The following is a 23,420-nucleotide window of genomic DNA, read 5'->3' on the forward strand; positions in this document are numbered from 1 at the left end:
CACATAACACTATGAACTAACTAGTACACTTAGAGCTCCCAGGGACTAAACCACCAACCAAAGAGTACACACGGTGGGACTAATGGCTCCAGCAGCATATGTACAGCAGCAGATGGCCTAGTTAATCATCAATTGGAGGAGAGGCTCTCAGTTCTGTGAAGGTTCTACACCCCAGTGTAGGGGAATGCCAGGGCCAGAAAGCGGGAGAGGGTGAGTTGGCAAGCAAGGGGGTGGGGGAGGGAACAGGGTTTTTTTTTCTTTCTATTTCTCGGAGGGGAAACTAGGAAAAGAGTTATCATTTGACATGTAAATAAAGAAAATATCTAATTAAAAAAGATGTGTTATTATAGAAAGGATGGAGAAGAGATAGGAAAGTCAAGGCCAGTTATCTCCACATGGACAGCATGAAGAGGGGGAAAGGAGGAGGAGAAAGTAAAGAAGAGGCTAAGAGGAAAGGGAGAGGAGTATAGAAGAGAAGAGAAGAGAGAGGGGAGGGGGCAAACCGCACCTTATGTGGTGGGCTAAGCTATTTACATTTGGTATGTCTTACATCATATACAGGAAAAGTAAACTTTCCCAATCACCTTGGTTAGTGACACTTCTCCTTTATGATAAATCTTCCATATATTCTCCAACAACCACACTCCTTTGAACCATTTTTGAACCAATTTTTTATGAGTTTTTCCAAGTTGAATTAGTAGCACTTAACTGAATCTACAAACATGCACTCAGAGACAAGAATTATCCTATTTTTATAGAAAAAAATGAAAACCCATGCAACTGATGGGAAAAACATGAGGCAAATTCTTTAACTACCTTTCCATAATTAAGAGTAGAGTTGCTGGGCAGTGGTGGTGCATGCCTTTAATCCCAGTACTTGGGAGGCAGAGACAGGCAGATTTCTGAGTTTGAGGCCAGCCTGGTCTACAGAGTGAGATCCAGGACAGCCAGGGCTATATAGAGAAACCCTGTCTTGAAAAAACAAAAAACAAAAACAAAACAAAACAAAAAAAGCATAGCATGGTAGTGATGATAAATATAGTAGAATAGTATTAGAACTCATTGTCATGTGTTATGAGCCAATTGCAGAAAGTTCATAATTAGTGAGATACTAACATCAAATATGTACAAGGTATACTAAAGCATAGTTTGCTTTTACCTATAAGCATAAAGCATTTTTTCTATACATCAACTTTAGTTACAATAGTATGGAAAATATATGAGGCACTAACTTGATTAGTTAAAAAAAAAGAAAACATTCATATTTATTTTCATTTCTTTTACCTTTCTTTGGCTGGTTACCTGTGCACAGGCACTATGCCTCACATCTTCCTGGGTCAATCTTCCCATACCTGGCTCTACTGCAGAATCCATTCTGCCTCCTAGATATCCCATCTCCTCTTTCCTACTGAAGTTATAGGCCAAAGGCTATTTAATTGACAGGAGATGCATCCATACAATATAGATAATTTTCTCTGCACAATTTTTACCTTCCTTGTTATTTTATACTACCCAATGAAACCACGGTTTCAAGGTTTATAGAAGTCAGGCAGACTGTTTAGGTTTGCACACAAGAGTATCAGCAATAAGCAATTAAGGGCCTCTCTTCCCAAAATGAGCACCTAACCCAGTGTTCACAAAAATTCATTAATCTATTTCAAGAAATATATTAATGTATTTTATTGGATATTTTCTTAACTTATATTTCACAAATTATCCCCTTTCCTAGTTTCCTTCCCCGAAAACCTCCTATCCCATCCCCCCTCACCCTGCTTCTATGAAGGTGTTCCCACCACCTACCCACCCACTCCTGCCTCCCTGCCCTCACATTCCCCTACACTGGGACATCAAGCCTTCATAGAACCAAGGGCTTCTCCTCTTATTGAAGCCCTACAAGGCCATCCTCTGCTGCATATGTGACTGGAGCCATGGATCCCTCATGGTGTACTCTTTGGTTGGTCATTTGTTCCCTGGGAGCTCTGGGGGGGTCTGTTTGATATTGCTGTACTTCCTATGGGATTGCAAACCCTTTCTCATCTTCTTAATGTATGGTTTTAAAAAGGTCATGGCATAGTATGAAGCTTATAAAGTTGCACTGTGATTCCTACTGTCAGTAGTGTATTAATTAAAGTAATACAGTATCATAAATACCAAGGGTATATGACATATATTCTGTCTTATCTCTAAAAACAGAATGAATATAACATGAAATCTTAGGACTCTAGGTATCCATAAGTACAAGATCACAAAGAAAATTGCTGAGTCCATTTCTTCCTTTCCAAGATGTAACACCAAGGTGGAGATAATCAGTACATGACATATTGATTTCCTAAAAGGGATTATGACTCTTCAGAGGTGTTAGGTACCAAAGGACTGACCTGGAAGAAAAGCAGACTAGAAAATCTAGTAAACTACAAGAACAATATCACAATAAACAATGGTTGAATTGTTAAATGTCATTGGCCATTAATGGTAACATACTACCAACATCACTGTTCCAAGATTACTTGGATTCTGGATATGGTAATGGTGTCTGTTACTTACATCTATTTTTTCTTAGACTCAGAGATTATATTTTGAGGACATTTGTTATCATAGCAGTTCTCACAGTGGATGTTCTAATGATATAAAAATGTCAGAAAATCCCTAGTCTCTGTCACAAGCTGAAGCTTGAATCTTGTATCTTATTTGCAGAAGACAGAGCCCTGCATGACAGAAACAAGGAAATCACATTCCAAAGCAGAGGCCTGAATTTCCCATAGGATGACTTATTATACAAGACATGGAGCTAAGCAATCAGAGCATGGAGACTCTGAAATAAACAAGCACTCTTTGCAGATTTCTACTGGCTCTTTCTGCTGACAGTGACACAAGAACTTTCCCTTCTCTTTAACACTACACAGAAAGGCTTTAGTTATACCCAGGACCAGAAAATTTTTGTAATATAGTCAGCAGCCTAACCAAATCTACCTCTGCAGACAAATTTATTTGCTCCCCTTGCTTCTGATTAATGGGGAATGTGCATTCAAATAGAGAATAGAATCAGATACAATCAGGAGAGAGAGCTACACCCATTTCCTCTGAACCTTGATCCCAGACAGCTTCAAAATTGCTAACTCAGGTAGTCCAGAGTTACACAAGCTGCCTGCATATTTTAACTGCTGAAGCTATAGGTCAAAGGCTATAAGGGCCTTTGAAGATTGTACTGAGAATTTTATTTTCTGTAAAACTCCAATTATGTCATATGGCCAATTGTTTATTTAGTTACAGTATAGAATTTGGGGATAATGCAGATTGTCCAAAGCAGCAGACTATTTGCCTTATGCGTGCTCTGGGAGACGTATGATCTTTTCATAAATTATGTGCTAGCTGTAGATAATTTAGTTCTGAGAATACTTGAGAAGGTATAAGTGTGAGATACCTCAGAAAGGCAGCACCTGCTCTGATTTTGCCTGTCCCCACTGCTGCTACCTTGTTCTGCTGCTGTGTTTATTATTACTGGTTTATTGGACTTCTGGATATACTGACAACAAAAAATGGGACATGCCTCAAGGAACTACATCCCTACTCAACAGAAGGGATACAATATAGAGATCCACATACCCTTTTCCCTCTACGTTTATTTCTCTCATAACTATTGTTGGTATCTAGGGTGAACAATGGAGGTAGAGTTATAAGAACCCAGTAAAACAGACTTACACAAAAACCCTGCCTACATTACATGATCCCCAGGAGCCTGAATAGAGAGTGAAACAGCCTGCTCTACCTGGATTAGTTCCATTTTCAGTTTTCTTGGGATCCCAAAGTCAGCCAGAAATAATCTAAAATACATTGAACCCCCATTCCTTCCTTCTCAGCCATCCCTTTCAATTTTCTCATCTTTTGTAATAAGTAAAAGGAGAAATGTTAGAAACACACCACATTCTGGAAACAGAAAACCTTCAGGTCAGAGAGCCAGCAGCTACATCATCACATGAAATACATTTCAACTGTCACTATGAATAACATAAAGCCCATGCATCAAACCTTTCTTTCTCTTTCTCCATCAAATGTTCATAGGTTCTACCACCCTATTACATTTCTTGTGCAAAGTACGTTATGTTATATGGTCTTTACAGCATTCCTCATCTACGACTTCCAAGGTACTCTTTTGATACAAAACTTGGATGCAAAAGAATGGAAACTAAACTACTAATTATGTTAAAGCTACACTAACTTTAAAAAATGTAAGTTGATAGTAAGTCATGATGAGAATTGATGCAGTTAGTGATGAGATTAAGCTTTAATTAGACTCATGTTTTCTGTACGTTAGATATAATTTAGAACAGATCATTAAAACAAAAATTTTTTAACTCAGATATGTTAGGGCACAAGCCTGACAGAAAATTACTAAACATGGCATTTAATATGCTTAAACTTATTATGAAAAAGACACCCAGTTACTAGAAATGACCCTCCTTAATATGTCCAATGACATATGGACACCATAACAAAGATTCACACCAGGGTTTTGATATGCCAACCATTTCACAGCCCTATTGCTGCATGCTCTCCTAGGGCCCTCTCTGAGCTCTGGGAAAACAGGAGTGTTAATTGTCTTCACATTTTCAAGGACGAGGTGAGGTCATTTCTCCCATGTATGCCCTCTACCAAAACAAACAAACAAACAAAACAGAACAAAAAAGAAACAAAACAACACCAACAACAAAAACAACAACAAAACAATAATAAAAACACCTCTCATCATCTGGGCTTAATGGCCAAAATCTCTTTTCCCATGGTATCACAGAGACTACAGGAACTAGGACAACTGCCTACATTGTAGAATAGGGACTAGTATCTTATCTTTAATTGTATATTTCATTTAGATTATAATTTATTCTTCTCACATCCCTGATCATATTAACCCTTAAGCTAACTGTAGCTTGACACCTAGAGAACTAGGGGCATCTCGCACTTACCCAAAGATAAAATACCAATGTTTGTTCATTAATCAATTCGTTAGATAGTTACAAATAAAAAATATTTTATTTAAATAGGCAAACAAGATTGCCTTGCTTACATGATACATATTAAAAGATTAATTTTAGATGTAAATTTTACTATTTCTATTTTACAATTAATTCTCCAGATAATCAACCACATGTGTCTAATTCATGACAAATAATCAGATAGGAAAAAAGATATAAAGTTTATATAAGGTCAGAAGAACCAGAATCTTATGCTATGAGGACCTAAGAAAAATATTTCAATGTCTGTGAAGATGTTTTAAGGTAGATAAAAGCATGTGAAAGACTAAATGGTAATAAAAAATATTTAAGCTATATAAGAATAAAAACTATTTAGGTTTCTTTTCCTCCCTATGCTATATTAGGATATTGTTATATTAGGATCTCAAAACCTCATAGTTCTAATAGTGATCAGTTAGTTAATGATAAACTAGTAGGCTAACCCCAGGAAAACATACCCCTATATGATCCATTATCATAGTTCCAACGATAAGATTTTAAGTTTCCTTTGGTTGTGTTTTAAGTATTGACTTAAAAGCGTTTCTCATTGTACTAAATCTATTTATACCAAGTATTCCAAATAAGTGAAGTCCCCCTTTCATAGTCTGTAGTCATACTGAAAATCAAAATCCCTGTAAGCTTCAGGAAATCCACTTGGTTCCACCTGTCATGGTTCAAATGGACTTTATCAAGTGCCCTTTTCAGTCAACCCTATAAAGTTTCCCAAGAACTCCCTATTCCAGAGCGTGGGATTCCTTCTGCTTTCTCTAGTTTTGGGATTGAATTTTCTATTTCTACTTCTACCCATCTCCCTGTTTTGGGGCTCTAGTTTCAAATATACACACAAGAAAAAAATTTCTAAACATCCTTGACTTTTCTTCTGATATATATATATTCTGTTTCGGAAGATTTTAAGTATATTTGATCTAGATCTGTATCCAGGACAGCTCCAAATGGCCACCCATAGATGCTCAGGTCTAACCTTACAGACTACTTTAACTTTGTCTTCACTTTCCTAGCTACAGATGGTACCACAGATCCAGGATGGAGTCAAACAGCCAAATCTCTCAGGACTTGACCAGTATCCCAATTTTCTTGGGTTCCCCAATGATGATGCCTGCCCCAATCAGCAGGGAGCAGTCTAAAGAACACAAAAATGCCTGTACTTTCATGCCACCATCATGAGGGACTAGAAAGGATTCTAGCTTTCTAGTCCCTCATTTTTAATTAAGCAAAAAGGGAGTAATGATAACTTACAAGTGATGATTACATTACCCCCAGTCACCTACAAATCAACTGTTTCCACCTACGCCAGTTTGGACAGGGAAAAAGTATGTGTCAGATAAAAGGATAACCACCCCAACATTCCCCCCTCTCTTTCTCTCTCTCTGTCTCTTTCTGTCTTTGTCTCTGTGTGTGTGAGTGTTTGTGTGTGTGTGTATGTATGTTTGGCCTTAAGTCTCCCCTCCTTTTTGACCTTCTCTGCACCTTCATTCTGTGCACTCAACTCTCTGCTCCCATCTATCAATCTATATAGCTTGCTCTCATCTATACCCCTCAAAGGCCACTTTTGTACCAAACATGTAGCATAGTGTAGTCAGAGGCACATTGTGGCATGGGCCTTCCAGTTAACCCCTCAATTATTTTATTTTGTAACATTAAGAAGGTAGTGAGCTCGGCGGTGGTGGCACACACCTTTAATCCTAGCACTTAGGAGGCAGAAGCAGGTGGATTTCTGAGTTTGAGGCCAGACTGGTCTACAGAGTGAGTTCCAGGACAGTCAAGGCTACACAGAGAAACCCTGTCTTGAAAAAAAAAAGTAGTGAATCTCTTATGAATGAATGACACAGCCTTATTGAGTACCTAAGTGAATAACCTAGGTTCCTCCATGGTCAGGTTGTCACAGGAATACCCCACTTATGGCACCAATTTGTCTTATTCAGGGTTTCTATTCCAGCACAAACATCATGACCAAGAAGCAAGTTGGGGAGGAAAGGGTTTATTTAGCTTACTTCCACATTGCTGTTGATCAACAGAGGAAGTAAGGACTGGAACTCAAGCAGGTCAGGAAGCAGGAGCTGACACAGAGGCTATGGAGAGATGTTTCTTACTGGCTTCCTTACCTTGGCTTCCTCAGCCTGCTCTCTTATAGAACCCAAGACTTCCAGCCCAGGGATGGCACCACCCACAAGGGGCCCTACCCCTTCACTAATTGAGAAAATGCCCCATAGCTGGGTCTCATGAAGGCACTTCCCCAACTTAAGCTCCCTTCTCTGTGATAACTCCAGCCTGTGTCAAGTTGACACACAAAACCAGCCAGTACAGAAGGCTACCAGGACCTGAAATTTTTCTGAGAGACTAGTAGCCTTCAGTTTAAAACTGGATATGAGGTGTGGGAGATGAGGAGGAGAAAGTTCATGAGGTTGAGTTAGGATTAGTATGAAGAGGTCCAGCTGAGAGAATGCTGATTTGATCTAGGCAGAAGAAAAGCCTTAAAGGGCCATAGGATCTATATAGAAGACAAAAAGTGTGGTACCAAAAGGCTCATGTTTTTTCCCAGATTGAAAATGGGATTAAGTTTGTGCCAGGAGAGCCTAGCAAACGGGGCATGATGTACAGAGGGAAGAGTCAGAAGAAGCATATACAAAGCATGCATACTCAGTATACTTGCCCATGTGTTGACAATGTTTGAGTCACTGTGCTATCTTTTGGTCATTGAGACTATTTGTTGAGTTTGTATTTTAGCCAGGTCATGAGGCACTAAAAATGAGGTGGTGAGGCTTAATAATATCACTAAGTATGAAGTAAGGCAGATACTTGAATAGATATGGGGACAGAATTGAGGACTTAGGTTTTGAATGGGAAGAGCTTATGGTAAACAAGTAAGAGAAGTGGTACTGCATGATCCAGGCAAGGGAGTAGAGTATGTGTTATACCAAGAATCTCAATCTGGGGTATCTCCCAAGTGATTGAGAGACTTGTCAAAAAGAAATATTTAAAAACATGAAGAAAAGGTATTCCTTGCTTTCATGATGGTAGACCAGTGGAACTAGAGGTGCTTCCTGTCACACCAGAGTAGCTTTTATAGTATTTTTAAAGCAGGAAGGTCCAGGGTGACACTTACCCAGTAGATATGTGGTTAGATCAAGTAGATGAGAAAAGAGTTAGACAGGTATACTGGGAGAGATATTTTGGAAAAGGGATAAGGGTTTCAGTACATGAAGAGGAAATTATCTTAGTATCTAGAGATGCCCAGACAGGCATGGTAGGCTCCAGTATCCAGGGTGTCATTAAATAGTTGAGGAGAGAAGGATGGTTAAAGAAGGTTAAGGAGGAACAGTTGGACTCCAGAATTTAACTCTGGAATTTGGAGCCAAATATGGTAGGTGGTAGAAGCCAGTGTGTTTAAGCAATCTGTTTCCAAAAGGGCAAAAGGGCAGGTTAGTTAAAATAGAAAGGCTAATTCTCTTGATGAGGGGATCATCTGTGCCTCTCTGGCCTTCAAAGCACCAGGAAAAAATGGAATATGCAAAAGGAAGAAACCAAAAATAGCAGCTCTATTGGTCAATGGTGGAAATTTTAATCCAAACTGATAAGCCAATCTCTTGGAAAATCAGAAAGAAGCAAAGGGCCCTGTCAGTGTAAGAAACACAGTTCCTGAGGAAAGAACCTGGAAAAGTGACTAAGGACTTTGAAGTGTAAAAGTGATACTTATGAATTGTGATTGAAGGAGTTCAAAACTATCCTAGACATTGACATGTTAATAGGCACCACAGGCATATGCTAATGAAAGTGCCTGAATTTATTTGCTTTTGCCAATGATAAGGAAAATGTTTCTTCTTGTTTATCATTAATTATTATTATTATTTTATTATTATTATTTAAGTTTTCATACCCTTGGGGCAGGCCTGGTTCAAACATACCCATGACTCAAGAGCCAGCTACACTCTGCTGCCCTACCTAGTCAAGGCCCAGGGCACACTCTCTCCCAAATGCTGTAGCCTGTGAGAAGCAGGACCAGCTCTAAGAATCTCATGACTCTCATGCCACTTTTCCTAACTGAGGTAATTAGCAAGATAACAAGAAAGAAGGGCATCACCTCCTTGTCAGAGCCACCCCATGACTGACCAAGCTGGGCAGGCACTTCACCATGTTCTCTGGTGGAGGGGCTGGCTACTCAAAACAGGCTGTTCCTCTCTACCCTGGCATATCCATTTCCACCATGCATAAAAATGATCAAACTCTTCCACTTCTTTTTCTCTCCCTTATATTCACCACACATTTGCACATTGGTTCCCACACCAGGTAGTACATATATCTGGCAGACATCTGGGTAACCTCTTCTGTCTCTGCTACATGGCACCTGGTGAGTGTATGGACATTTTCCCTGTCCTGTGTTGATTTTCATGGGGGTAAATGGGGATTCTATGTGTCTTCTGTCTATCCATAAAGTGCTAGGGAGGTGCAGAAGGCTGATATGGATGCATTCTAGCCTACATGCACTACAGTCATAGCAGTCCTCAGGTCTCAAGAAGACCATTTTTTAATAGTAAGAACTCTTTCTGAGAAAGCATAAAGACTTGGGATTTGGTCTCCAAAAGTCATGTACAAAGACCAATGTTGCTATTCACGCATGTAATCAGTGTTTTGGGCAAAGAGAGAAAATTGGAATCACAGGAGCTTGTTTGCAGTCCTCAAGCTATAGCTGTAGCATATTACCCAAGGGGCAAGGCAAGTACAACAGAGAAGGGCACCAGGCATCCTCCTCTGGACCCATCATTCTTGTCCTGCACTTGAGGACACAAACAGATAAATAAATATTACTAGAATCTTATATCTGGTATAAGATATTTTCTCAGATACCTGATTGGATGCTGGCTTTTATCTAAATGCCACATTTTGAGAAAATGGATTTCTCAGGAATAGACACTATGTAGAATAACTGACAAAACTGTTGAAAATTAAGATATAGAGAACTGTATTTATTGAAAGGGAATATAGGAATCCCCATGACTCTAAACACAATTGTAGATAAAAACTTTAGCTGATACTACATGTAATCAGTTTATAGGAGATTCTTCTTCACTGGAGCCCAGGACTTCTCTTGTTACAAGTATTTCTCTAACTGATTCATACCACCTGTCATTTTTACAGTATTGGAAGAGACATGTAATCCAATAAGAATATTCTGATTCTTTCCATTAACCACTCAAATCATTATTGTATTAGGTGGCACATCTTGACCTTCCACTTTGAAACATGCAAAATTCACAAGTGCTTCTGGATTTTAGTCTTAATTTTCTGTAGTATACTGAACTACATACTGTTTTTTTTGTGTGTGTGCTTGCTCCCAAGGATGGGATTTTTTGGGCTACTTGTACTTTTTGTCCAAGTCACATATACAAATAAATCAACTTCCTCAATAATAGAAATGTTTTTTAATGACTGCAAGGTAAACAACAAAAATGATATCAGACTCTTTTATGTAGATGTGTTTAGAGCCTTGATAGCCAAGAACTGATAGTGAAGTAAACCGTTATTAGCATTGAATTTCACAACTAACCAGGAAGAGTAATATTGGGGATTCTGATCATCTAGATAATACCTGAGCTCCTTTGTATGGAAGGACAAAAGACAGCATTAGAGATAGTGAAATTAACAAGGTTTTCCATAATCAGTTAAGTCTAGGATTCTGCTAAGTACGATTTGGGTTAAATGTATCAAAAATCCTGATTCCTCAATTTTTCTCGCTGTTTCTATTTAGAAATATATATAAGGGCCTTGTCATCACTGGGCCTAGGAAAGTCTTTCAGGAATATTCTTATTTCTCCACATCAGTGACATTTACCTCTTAGCTATATTTCTGTCAATATTCTTCCCTCTGTCCCTCATTAAATAGCTACATCCATCTGGTGAAAAGAATGAAAATGAAAGTATAAATGGAAATATTATTTAGATATAAGAGCAGGAAAATGAGGAGAAGAGTTGGGAAATTGTGGTATGCCTACTGCCCTGTGAACTCACAGAAAATCCTGTATATGACACACAGTGGCATTGACCAAAATGGTGATGAGACTACATGACATAGTTCCAGCTCTGATGAGATTTTGTCACAAAGTTCCAGGTTTCCAGAATGAGTTGTCTGTTTCACACTATTTTGAGTAAAATTATCTGTAAAACTATTTCTGTTATTCACTATTTACTTTGCCTTTGTTAATACTAAATGTGTTGGCTTTGGGCATAGTCAGGGGGAGAGATATAGAACAGGACAAAATTTCATGGATCAAGAAGAAAAGCTTAGTTAATGAATTTATCAACAGAATGTCTTTATATTGACCCCAGAGGCTAGGACAGAGGCCAAAGATGTGGTCATGTAGTAAAGCCACAAATAAAATTGGTAAACAATCTTCACTTTTCTCTAGTAATAATAGCAGTCTGAGTAAGTTTATAAAAACATATGAAAAAGAGTTTAGGGACCCAAGAATTAAAGATCCAATGTTAATTATTAGAATTTCTGTTTTATTTTACTGAAGAATATTGAAACAATCAGGACAGTAACATTCTAGTGTCTAGAATTTGAAAATTTTTCTTACACATGATGGTGAAATGAATATAAGCAGTATGTTAGAAAGACATATATAGGAAATAGAAAATGAAATAAGAAACAACAAGGCTTGATATAGCATAAAATCTAGCTTATTAAATTTTGATTTTCTTATTATTATCACAAGTAAACTATTAATTTTTTTTCAGACTTCACACAGTCTAGTATGTGTAACTACAAGGCTTGAGTAATGAGAAGTGCAAGGCCTCTACTCCCTGTTTAGCTAATCTTTGTCTAAGATGGCATAAGACATGGGATTATTGAACCTTTACAATATAATATTTTAATAAGAAGTTTTCTTTAATTCTCCTTGCATAAATATATCTTAGAAATTCTTCAAAATGTAAATAAGAAATGGTGTAATTGCTACAGTAGGAAATATAAACAAACCCTTTGGCCCTTTGAAAACATCACTTCCTCCTGAGTACATACACAGACAAAATATCCTCAGTGGCTCAGAGAGAATTTAAGTGGCTGTCCAGTGAAATTTATTCCCACATCACCTACTTCATCCATACTTCTCAGGCCCTATTCCTTCTTGGAGCCAGTCTCCAGGATAAAACCTACACAGAATCAATTGAGCTAGGTCGAGTTTCTAATATATGTTTGAGAATATTTGCAGTAGATGAATGTAGGATAGATATAGATATTTCCTGGGGTCTGTAACACTGTTTTTAGGATGCCAAGATACCAGTCAATGACTATATGCTTATATAGGTATGATCAGAACTAGCTGAACTCAATTGGTTTAAAAGAAACAAATAGCTAATTGATAAAAAGATTGATAGATAGATGAAAGATGATAGATAGATAGATAGATAGATAGATAGATAGATAGATAGATAGAAAAAACTAAATATTTTGTTTCCACAGCTGTCTAGCATATTCCATGATCATGGGAAAACCCAGTTTCCCACTGATACAGGAAATAGAAGAAAGAAAACAGGAGGCATGTTATAATAACTTTATTTGAACTTTATGCTTACCTTTGAGACATAGGTCTCTATAATATTCTGGAGATCCAATCTTTCATTTCATGTAATATCACAGAAGTAAGGTAAAGTGCACAGTCTAAAGAAAGCAGAGAACTGAATAGAATAGAAGATGGTTTAAATTAGGTTCCTTGGGGCAGAACTTTCTGGATGTTTTCAGCATTTCAAGTTCAGGGCCTATTCTTTGTACTCAGTAGGGCAGGGAGGTGGATCCAGCTTTTAGTGTATTTAAAGTGTTGTGTATGCAAACTGGTGGTTGGAGATCATGAGAGGCAGGGCCAGTAGTGTACCTTGAGTGATTTAGAGCTGCAGTAAATCATCACAATGGGCTCCCCAAGGGATTGCAACAAGCAGCAAATCCTTGTTCCCGTTCAGATATTTATTCTGAAGGTGAATCTTGCTCACTGAAGATAAAGCAGTATTCAAAAACTGACAAAAACAATGACTTCAGAGAAACATACACGTTTTTTGCACAGGAGACAGGATTTCATAACTCAGAAATGTAATCCTGTGAATGAAACAAACTATTCCTACTTCTTATTTTCTCTGACTCCTGTAGATTTCAGGAATAGTCTTCCTTCTCTAGAGCAATTCATAGACATACTTTGGTCATGCCCAGAAACAGTTGAGTGCTGGACTATAGCCAGGAGCTTGACTGGTAAAAACTCTCACTACAGAGAATTTTGTTGGCTCTCCTTGTATTTGAATGGAACAGTTTTTGCTTCAAAAAAGGAATGGATTATAAACCAGTCCAGAAAGAGTTCTCAAATAGGAAGAGAAAGCAAAAGCTTGGTGATAATGATCTGAACTGCTGATCAATCTATCTCTCCCATCCCCTGATAAAATAGAGAGTGGAAGACAGGAAAAACGCAATTTATCCTGAGCTCATTTCCAGTTAACAATAGAGCAAAACCAGGCATTAGTGCCTGATTGCTGATCATGTACGGGGAGTCTGCAAGTGAGGAAATCTATAGGAAAGCCCCAACTTTTGTATGCAATTTTCTTACTGTGACTCTGAGCAGATAAGTGATTTGCTTTTGATTATTTGTGATATGATTTTGCCAGTTTCCACAAGTTATATGATTATAAGAATGAATTATACCAGTGTATAACACATTTATCTCTACTCTAATGTCCTCCAAAAAACTGCTCAGATTATAAAAAGAAATGGTGGATACAAACCCTTTGCCAGAAATATAGCCAATTAATAAAGAGTATCCCTAAGTGTATAATGATAAATAATTTAAGACATATGTATTTTAGAATTGAAATTGTGTATGTGTGTGTGTATATATATGTATGTATATGTATATGCATATGTATATGTATATGTATATGTATATATATTGACCAAGTTGACAAGCAATCCCTACCAAGCCTAGAGTCAGGCCAGGATTGCCATCCAGACCTCATCTCCGACCCTGATCCTGCCAGGATGCCAGCAGAGATCGTGGTCCTCTTGGACTCTGAGGACAACCCATCCCTCTCTAAGAGGCTCTGGCCCAGAGGACTCTGCTCCCTTGAGCTGCCTGTTACCCCTGTCATAGAGCAAGGAAATAAAAAGCCCCATAGTCAGAGATGGAAAGAGTCTCCTGAGGATGAGCCTGCCAGAAAGAAGAGAAGCAGGCATATGACCAAAAACTTGGACCCTGACCCAGATCCCCCGAGTCACCCACAGAGATTTTCGCAGCATCAGCTGAAGTCTGAAACTTCACTGATGGCAGCTTCCCTCCTGGATTTGTCCTCCAGCTCTTCTCCCACACACAGCTCAGGACCACCGACACTAAGGACTCTTCTAAAGACAGCAAAGCAGCCGAGGGCCTGCCCCAGCTACAAAGTCCCTCTTCAGCCTCCCTTCCGGGGCTCTGTGGAACACTGGATCTCCAGGTTATCAGTGTTCGGATGGAGGAACCACCAGCTGTCAGCCTCTTTCAGGACTGGTCCAAGCACCCTCAGGGCACCAAGGGGCTGGGAACAGCTCACCACCATTCTCCCCTGGCACATTGCCTTATGCAGAGGTGGTCATGATGGGGTTTGTACTGAGTCCCACTACCTCGGGGGACACCTTTCCTCCCCCACTTCTGGCTCCTACAACAGGAGGCCTCCATTACCTCTTACTGCCTCGTTCCTGCTGAGGGCTCCCATCACCACCCATTTACCTGTTGTCCTGTTGCATCTATTGTCCCGTTGTATATATTGCCTTTGTTGACAATAATTTTTTTAACTAAAAAATATGTGCACATTCTAAGCATTTTTTATGTGTTTAGGCAGTTTTATGCTGCACATTTGTTTGCATCCTGATTGTCAGTTTAGGGCAATTTATATTATTATTAATTAGTAACAAATTATTTTCATAAAGTAATTTATGCAATATCATTTTTGGATTAATTTGTGATTGCAAAAATAAACCCAGTTACCTATCCTTGAATATCTACCTCACAACACTAGTATCACTCTTCCATCTAACTTCATAAACTTTCTCACTCTCTAATAACAACTGATTATTAAAGAATACATGGATATGAGACCACCTATATCCACAGACTTCAGTTTACCAGATCCTCAGTGGAATGTATCTTCAAACATCACCACAGCAATGGATATAGGAAGTCAAGAGACTGTAGCAGCACACAGGTTCAAATCAGACAGAAATGCCAGTACAAAGAAGGGAAAGGACCGCTCACCCTGACTCACCCGCTAGGTGTATGTCTTCAGCTGATGACCTCATCTCTTATTTTATGTTGTAGCAGTCAGTTGGCAAAGCAAACTGATTTTTAGACTATTTATCATCCAACCCCTGTCCTGTCCTGTCCCTTACTTCCTTTCTACACGAAGCTCCCCAGGAACACAAGCTCCAAGCAGGGTCCCATTTCTGCAGTGGAGGCCGGGTGCAGACCGAGGTGCAGCATCTGTACAAATATGTTTTATTTGCTGCAGTTTGGAAGCTGTAACGTGTAAAGAAATGAGAGCCTAGGAAATGAGAACCTTTTCAGCGTAAATATAGTTTACTTGCACTGTGTTTTTAGCTCAGAGTGAAGACTTAGATGAAATAAAATCAGAGTTGAGAAGAATCAACAGCAGACTGTTTATCAGTGTGGATCAAGTGTTGGAAATGGTTGGTGTATTTTGTCAGTAATTGTACATAATTTTTGGCACATAACATAAAATGGCTATGCAAACTATAATTATTTTGCTAAGAGACTGTACACAAGCTGTGGCCAACCTTACAGACGTTCAGAGCAAAACCCCTTCTTTGTACCTATTTTATATTTTTACAAATATACTAATTGGTTCTTTATATTTTCAGAGGTTATTGTATTAAATTGTCTATTGATAGTACTTTTATGACTGTAAATACTTGGCTTTCTTCGTATGGATTCTCATGTTAGACTTCAATTTGCATGTGTTGCTGAACGCTGACCAGTAGTCTTTATGACACCCAAGAATTGTTATACCATTCATTTTATCTTTTAGGAAATCCCTTTCTTTCTAATTTTTCATGTAAATTTTGCACAGTTACTTGTTAATATGTAAATATTTTACTTTCAGAAATGAAGTTTTTAATTGCTATTGTTTTATATAGGATTGAAAGAAAATTAACTCCTTTATTAAAAACAAATTTATCGCCGAGCAGTGGTGGCACATGCCTTTAATCCCAGCACTTGGGAGGCAGAGGCAGCCTGGTCTACAAAGTGAGCTCCAGGACAGCCAAGGTTATACAGGGAAACCCTGTCTCGAAAAACAAAAACAAAAACAAAAAAAAAACAAACAAAAAAATTATCTGTAAAAAAAAAAGAAGAGAAAGTAGACACCAAATTCTATCTTTAACCAAGACACTATTTGCAATTGATACCTGCTGTACAGAAGGACAAAATTCATTTTTTTTCCAGTGGAGTGTGACTGGTTATAACAACCACATTCTAGAGCAGGAACCATGGGTGGGAACATGGAGAACACATACATTTTTGTTTCATTGTTCTCTTGTGAGTATTTGTTTAATTTTTGTACTATTTTGCTTTGTGGGTGATTTATTTGGTCATTTTTCTGTTCTTTTATTTTTATTTTTGTGGGGTGAGACAAACACAAAGACAGTTATCTTGTACACAGGGTGGATGAAATTTTATTGGTAGGGAGACAGCAATATCTGGAAGTAGTTGGAAACGTGGAAATAGGATAATCAAAATACATTATATGAGAAACGCCAAATAAAAATACAAAATGAATTTACATACTAACAAATACAATCAAATACATTCCACAGATAGAAAAGTTTTTGTACTATGATATTGTACATGTGACCTAAATATGTAGGAGTAGCTTAACATACATAAAGAGCCCATGCAAAGTACTACATTAATACAAGTAATGACAAGCACTACATGATCATTTCAATGTTCAGTAGAAGAAAATAAAAATCTTTAAAATCCATAGCCACTTTCATAATTTGAAAAAATAATTCAAATATTAGTTACAAAAATGAAATTTCATAAACATAAGTGGAAACTAATATATACAGATCCTAAATACCTCAGTATGTCTGCCATTTTAAAAATCATCTGATATACATTGTTACCACTTCCTAAATACCTCCATATATATGCCATTTTTAAAATAATCTGATACACACTGTTCCCACTTTCATTGGACATTGTTGCAAATGCTGTGTCATTAGGTAAAGTAAATACTAGGCATTTTTCTTAAATATCAGATCACATACAAGTTTTGTTAAACATATTCTGACATAAGTAAGAGACTAGACAAAACTAACGTTGGGAATGAAACTGGAATCAAGTGGGGAATGGGAGAACAGAGGAGACAGTGGAAGAGAAAACAGGGTGGAAAAGTTAGGGTGATTTGTGAGTGGATTGTGGAAGGGAATACAGGAAGAATAGTTAACAATAAGGGGGCACTAGAGGAGTACTGGAAGGGTAGTAGAGAAACAATACAATGAGAACATTACAAATTATATATACATATATATACGTGTGTGTGTGTGTGTGTGTGTGTGTGTGTGTGTGTGTGTGATCTAAATAAACTCATCAAATAATGGGTCTCAACTGGCCATCATTTGTCATCAAACAAAGCTTCCCGTACTGGAATTCTTTTACATTTAAGTGAGTTATGGGCCAAAAGAGCTGTCATAAACGAAGAGAAGTCTCCAAACTCAAGTTCTTGCTAAGTCTATAGAGTTCCCTCCCCAAACTGAGAGCAAGGCCCTATTGTTGATGACAATACTTAGAACTTTCATTGAAATTAAAATGTCAAGTCAGTGCCCACATAGAACTTTCACTGCTATATTACAGGGTCTTTAGCTTGTATTAGTTCCTTCTCACGTGCACTATGACTTCCAATTAAGGAAGTCATATCTGAGTGTTCAACTAAGTGGGTTTCTGATTCTCATGCCTTGTCTTAGGCTCATGTCTTTTTGTTGATTTTTTTTTTTTTTTGCACAATGACATTATCATAGTTGTAGTCCTAATTTTTATATAAAGCTCTAATGGGTGACTACCCACATCAACTGTTTATGTTCACGAATGAAAGACATACACTGCCTTTATATTAAGTATGATGTAAGCAGCACAATATCTGAGCAACTGGCTAACCTCTATGCTGTTAGATCTACCTCCCACAGATAACACTGAGTTACTACTTACTAATTTCCTTTTTCTGTTTTGGCTGCACTTGAATTAATTGAGCAGCCCTCTGGGTCATGTTCTCCTGGCCCAATTAGGTAGTGGCTCTGCTTTTCTAACCTGCACACACCTTAGGCATGGCATCTCTGCCCTTCCTCTTCCTCATGTTCCCAAGCCTGGAAACCTTAAATTCTAACTCTGTCTTTCCTCCCCAGTATTGGATGCTGGCATCTTTACTTATCAATCAGAATTAACTGGAGGCATGTTCAAAGAAGCTACATGAAGATCCTCTCCTGCAAACAGGTTTTGGGGATCCAATTAACATTAAAATACAGTTACATTGAGGCAGCTAGTAACTCTGTGCCAGTATTGATTAGTACATTAATACTGTAGATAGTTTTATTTTATTCTTATATTTAATATTCTTATATTTTAAAAAGTAGTTAATGAATGGATGAATCAATATATAAGTGAAAATGTAGCCACTAGAGTAAAAGGTTTACAACCAAACTCTCAAATATAACCACACAGAGAGATAAAATCTAGTTTTCTTGAAAGCACATCAACTAGGACAGGCCTCAGGTTCAGCAGTAGTTGAACCACAAATAATTTGACTGTACAGTTTTCTGAGTTTTTGAGTGTGCATTTACATGGACACACTTTGGTGTTTTTTTTTCTTTTTCTTTTATTTTTTTCTATTTTTTTTTTTGTTTTTTTGATTTTTTTGTTGCTGTTTTTTGGTTGGTTTTCTTTTTGATTGTTTGTTTTCAATGTGGTTTTATTTTCCTGATTTTGAGGGATTTGTTTTCTATTTTTTTGTACGTTTATTTTTTCTTACAAAGTGGCTTAAAGATGGGAGGAAAGTGGGAGAGGATCTGAAGAACTGGATTGAGTGGTATATCATTCAATTAAAGTGTTGTTTTAAATAATGAAAAATATAATATACACCGATATCAATCCACCAGTCTCCTCCACAGTTCCCAAGGACTACAATACCAACCAAAGTGTACACATAAAAGGACCCATAGCTCCAGCTGCTTATGTAGCAGAGGACTGCCTTATCTGGCATCAATGGCAAGAGAGGCTCTTGGTCCTGTGGAGGCTTAATGCCCCATCATAAGGAAATGCTAGGGTAGGTGGATTTGGGGGCACTTTCATAGAAGCAGGGAGAATGGGTATGGAATAGGGATGAAATCAGGAAGATGGATAACACTTGAAATGTAAACAAATAAAATAACCAATAAAAAATTACAAAATATATTTCAGTACTCAAATATCTTTGTAATTTAAAAAACATGGCATGTAATAAAATATGGTTACATCTAAAGGTGAATTAAGCAAACCTGTGGTAAATGAGAAAATATAAAATTTTGAATCAAATTTATACACAAGCAAGCAAAAATGAAAGTCAGTAATGAAGAGATTTTACAATACCACCAGCTAAGTGTGGTGATCTGTATCTGTGAATCTTCTCATGATGCTGGGAAAAAGCATGGTTTCAGAAATGAACTTGAAGTCTCAGATGACAGCACAGTGAGATTCTGTATCAGAAAGATATAATAAGCATTATAAAAACACACTGTGGTAAATGTAACATATGCATATTTTAAACTACACACAAAAGTATATATTGATAGGTATTTCATAATTAAACATAAAGTAAATGCTGAGAGTTTTTGTAAAGAATCGTTAGAGATTAAAGAAATGTTTAACATTCTTATTCATCAGGGAAATGAAAATCAAAATGACCCTGAAATTCAATCTTTTAACTGTCAAAATAAATAAGGTCAAAAACTTATGTGATAGCACATGTTGGCAAAGATGTAGAGTAAGGAGAATATTCCTCCATTGTTGGTGGGAGTGAAAAATTTTACAACCACTCTGGAAATCAATATGATAGTCTCTCAGGAAACTGGGAATAGTTCTACCCAAGACAGAGCTATACTACCCTTGGGCATATACCCCCCCAAATGACACTTACATCACAGAGACACTTCTCAACTATGTTCAAAGCACCTTTGTGCATAATAGCCAGAAACTGGAAACAACTTAGATGTTCCTCAGTTGAATAATGGATAAAGAAAATGTGGTACATATAAACAAAGGAATTCTACTCAACTATTAAAAACAAAGGTATCATGAATTTTATAGGAAAATGGGTAGAACTTTAGAATAACAGCCTGAATGGGGTAACATAGAGCCACAAGACCACATGGCATGTACACATGTATGAGTGGATATTAGCCATAAAATGCAGGAAAAATATGCTACAATGCACAGACCCACAGAAACTGGGTAATATAGAAGTCCAAAAGTAAGATGCAAAAATAGCACTTATTATTAGATAGTCATCAGAGGAGGATAAAAAAGGCAGAAATATGTAGACTAGGAAGAGATGAGCAGACCAGGGATGGTGATCAGGTTTGTATAGAAGGGAGGTGAAGGAGTAGCAGAAATAAGAATAGAAATAGGTGAAGTGGCATCTCTGGTGACTAGATGGAGGCCTGCAATGGAAGAGAATACAGGGAGTTTAAGAGAGTGACATTAGCTAAGAATCATACCAGAGGGGGATATAGTGACTGAATTGACCACCTCTATAGCTAGGCAGTACTCCTAGAGGACGGAGATTGGCATCAATTTACCCACAAAAACTTCAACAAAAAAAAATTGTCTTGCCTACAAAGTATGCCAGGACAAAGATGGAGCAGAGAAGGAGGGCATAGCTACTTCTTTCCTCAGAGGCTTCATCTAGTATCTGACAGAGACAGACAGAGAAGCCCACAGTTAAACATCAGGTAAGGCACACAGAAGGTCTTGTGGAAGAGTAGGAGATAGAAGTGAGCAAGACAGGGAAGTCAAGGCCACCACAAAAAGACCCATAGATTTAACTAACATGGGAACATGGGGATACAAAGAACCTGGGCTACCAACCATGGTCCTTGCAGGCCCTGGACCTATATTTCTTACATATTCATAGCAAATGTGAGCTTGTTCTCCATATGGGTTCCAAAAGAAGTGGAGTAGAAGCTGTGTTGATCTCTTTTCCCTGCCATTAGATCTCTGTCCTGTACCTGGACAGCCTGATTGGGCTTCAGTGGGACAGCATGTACTTAGACATTCTGGACTAGATGCCTCAGGGTGGAGCGATATTCAAGAGGACCTTGATTCTCATAACAGAATGGGCCAATTGTTATGAAGGTATCATATTACCTTTACATTCTTTATTTACATTTCAAATGATATCTCCTTTCCCAGTTTCCCCTCCAAAAAAAGCAAAAAACAAAAACAAAAACCCTGTTCCTTCCACCCTCTACCTGTTCACCAACTCACCAACTCTTGCTTCCTGGAGCTGGCATTCCCTTACACTGGGGCATAGAACCTTCACAGTAACAAGGGCCTCTCCTCCAATTGATGACTGACTAGGCCATCCTCTGCTACATATTCAGCTGGAGCCATGACTCCCACCATGTGTACTCATTTGTTGGTGGTATAGTCCCTGGGAGCTCTGAAGTTACTAGTTAGTTCATATAGTTGTATGTTCTAAGGGGCTGCAAATCCTTCAGCTCCTTGGGTCCTTTCTCTAGCTCCTTCATTGGGGACCCTGTACTCAGGCCAATGGAAGGCTGTGAGCCTCTACTCCTGTATCAGTCAGACACTGTCAGAGCCTCTTAAGAGACAGCTATATCAGGCTCCTGTCAGCCAGCACTTGCTAGCATCCACAATAGTGTCTGTGTCTGGTGTTTGAATATCGGAAGGATTCCAAGGTGGAGCAGTCTCTGGATTGTCCTTCCTTCAGTCTCTGCTCCATAGTTTGTCTCTCATGGGCCAAATAAAAAACTCAATTTTGTTTGACAATGTTTACTTAAGGGAGGTTGGGGATGGGGAGGAAATCCTGAACATAGGAGTAGTTAGCTTTCATATATCTCACAGAATATGTGCTACACTTAGCAGTTCTGTTTCTCCACAGTTTTTCTCTGAAGTTTCAGTTTTGTTCATTCTCTCTATTGTGCATTATGCATCCAAAACATAATTCTACTCAAAGCAATAACAACTACAAATATGATAGTCAAAGAAAATTAAGAACAATTTTATCAATAAGAAAAACTATGAGCTCACTGTTAACTAAGTATAGACATCTGTAACAATAATAAAAAAAACAGATTTCACAGTATACAAATGAGAAGAAAGTACCATGATAGGCATATAAAATGAAAACCTAATGGAAATGTAAAAAAAAATGAAAGTGTCTTACCTCCACGAGTAAATCTTTGAGTACGCATTTCTCCAAAGAAGCTATACAAGGATACAAATAGAAAAAAAAATATCAACATGTTAAGCCTTATAAAAGAACCAGTCTAAACAGACTTAACATAATTTGCCTGACTCTAAGAGCCATACTTCTCAATGGAGAAAAAACGTTTTAAATAAATTTCAAATGAGCAATAGATCAAAGAATGTAGAATTAGCATTTTAATTTATGATATAAACTACATATGGTGTTTCCAGGACTTTGAAGGCTTTCTGATATCTTTCACTTATCTTATTGGAATTTCATGTTTGACTATTATATTTACCAATATTTCTACCCCACCAAACTCTTTCTGTAAATGTAGACATTATCACTCATTATTTCTTCTCCTCCTCCTCCTGGTGTTCCTGGTCCTCCTGGTCCTCCTTGTCCTCTTGCTCTTTCTGCTTCTCCTGCTCCTCCTATTTTTTCTTCTCCTACGTTGCTGCTGCTGCTGCTGCTGCTGCAGTTGCTGGCACTGCTGGCACTGCTGGCACTGCTGCTGCTGCCGCTGCTCCAGCTGCTGCTCCAGCTGCTGCTGCTGCTGCTGCTCCAGCTGCTGTTGTTGCTGCTGCTGCAGCTGCTGCTGCTCCTGCTGCTGCTGCTGCTGTTGTTGTTGTTGCAGCTGCTGCTGCTGCTGCTGCTGCTGCTGCTGAAGGTGCTGCCTTCGCCTCTGGAATTTAAATGTGAAATATAGTTAATAGGAATACCAGATCTTAAAACCTCAAATATTGAACCATGCAACCATCACTTGTTTTTCTGCTCAGGATTCCAGATGGAGATCTATGAAGTTTCCTAGAAAATCAGAAGATCATGCCTTCTTTTAGGTCCATATGTTACTTTATATGTTTGACTCCATGGTGTGTGTTCAGTAGAAAGCAACATATGTATATA

The 23,420-nt window shown here is 38.1% G+C and overlaps 1 long non-coding RNA gene and 1 pseudogene across 1 annotated transcript; one reads left to right on the forward strand and one right to left on the reverse strand.

Moving 5' to 3' along the window:
• The first annotated feature begins 13,544 nt into the window (after positions 1 to 13,544).
• On the forward strand, positions 13,545 to 14,682 carry LOC116101251 (annotated as a pseudogene).
• A 2,015-nt stretch (positions 14,683 to 16,697) lies between these two features.
• LOC116100549 lies at positions 16,698 to 22,958 on the reverse strand. Its single transcript, XR_004122626.1, has 3 exons — positions 22,813 to 22,958; positions 22,491 to 22,531; positions 16,698 to 19,779 (listed from the first exon to the last, which is right to left on the reverse strand). It is a non-coding gene; the product is annotated as an uncharacterized LOC116100549 (long non-coding RNA).
• Between the last annotated feature and the right edge of the window lie 462 nt (positions 22,959 to 23,420).

This window comes from Mastomys coucha, unplaced genomic scaffold, assembly GCF_008632895.1.
Source record: "Mastomys coucha isolate ucsf_1 unplaced genomic scaffold, UCSF_Mcou_1 pScaffold21, whole genome shotgun sequence".
Taxonomy (NCBI): domain Eukaryota; kingdom Metazoa; phylum Chordata; class Mammalia; order Rodentia; family Muridae; genus Mastomys; species Mastomys coucha.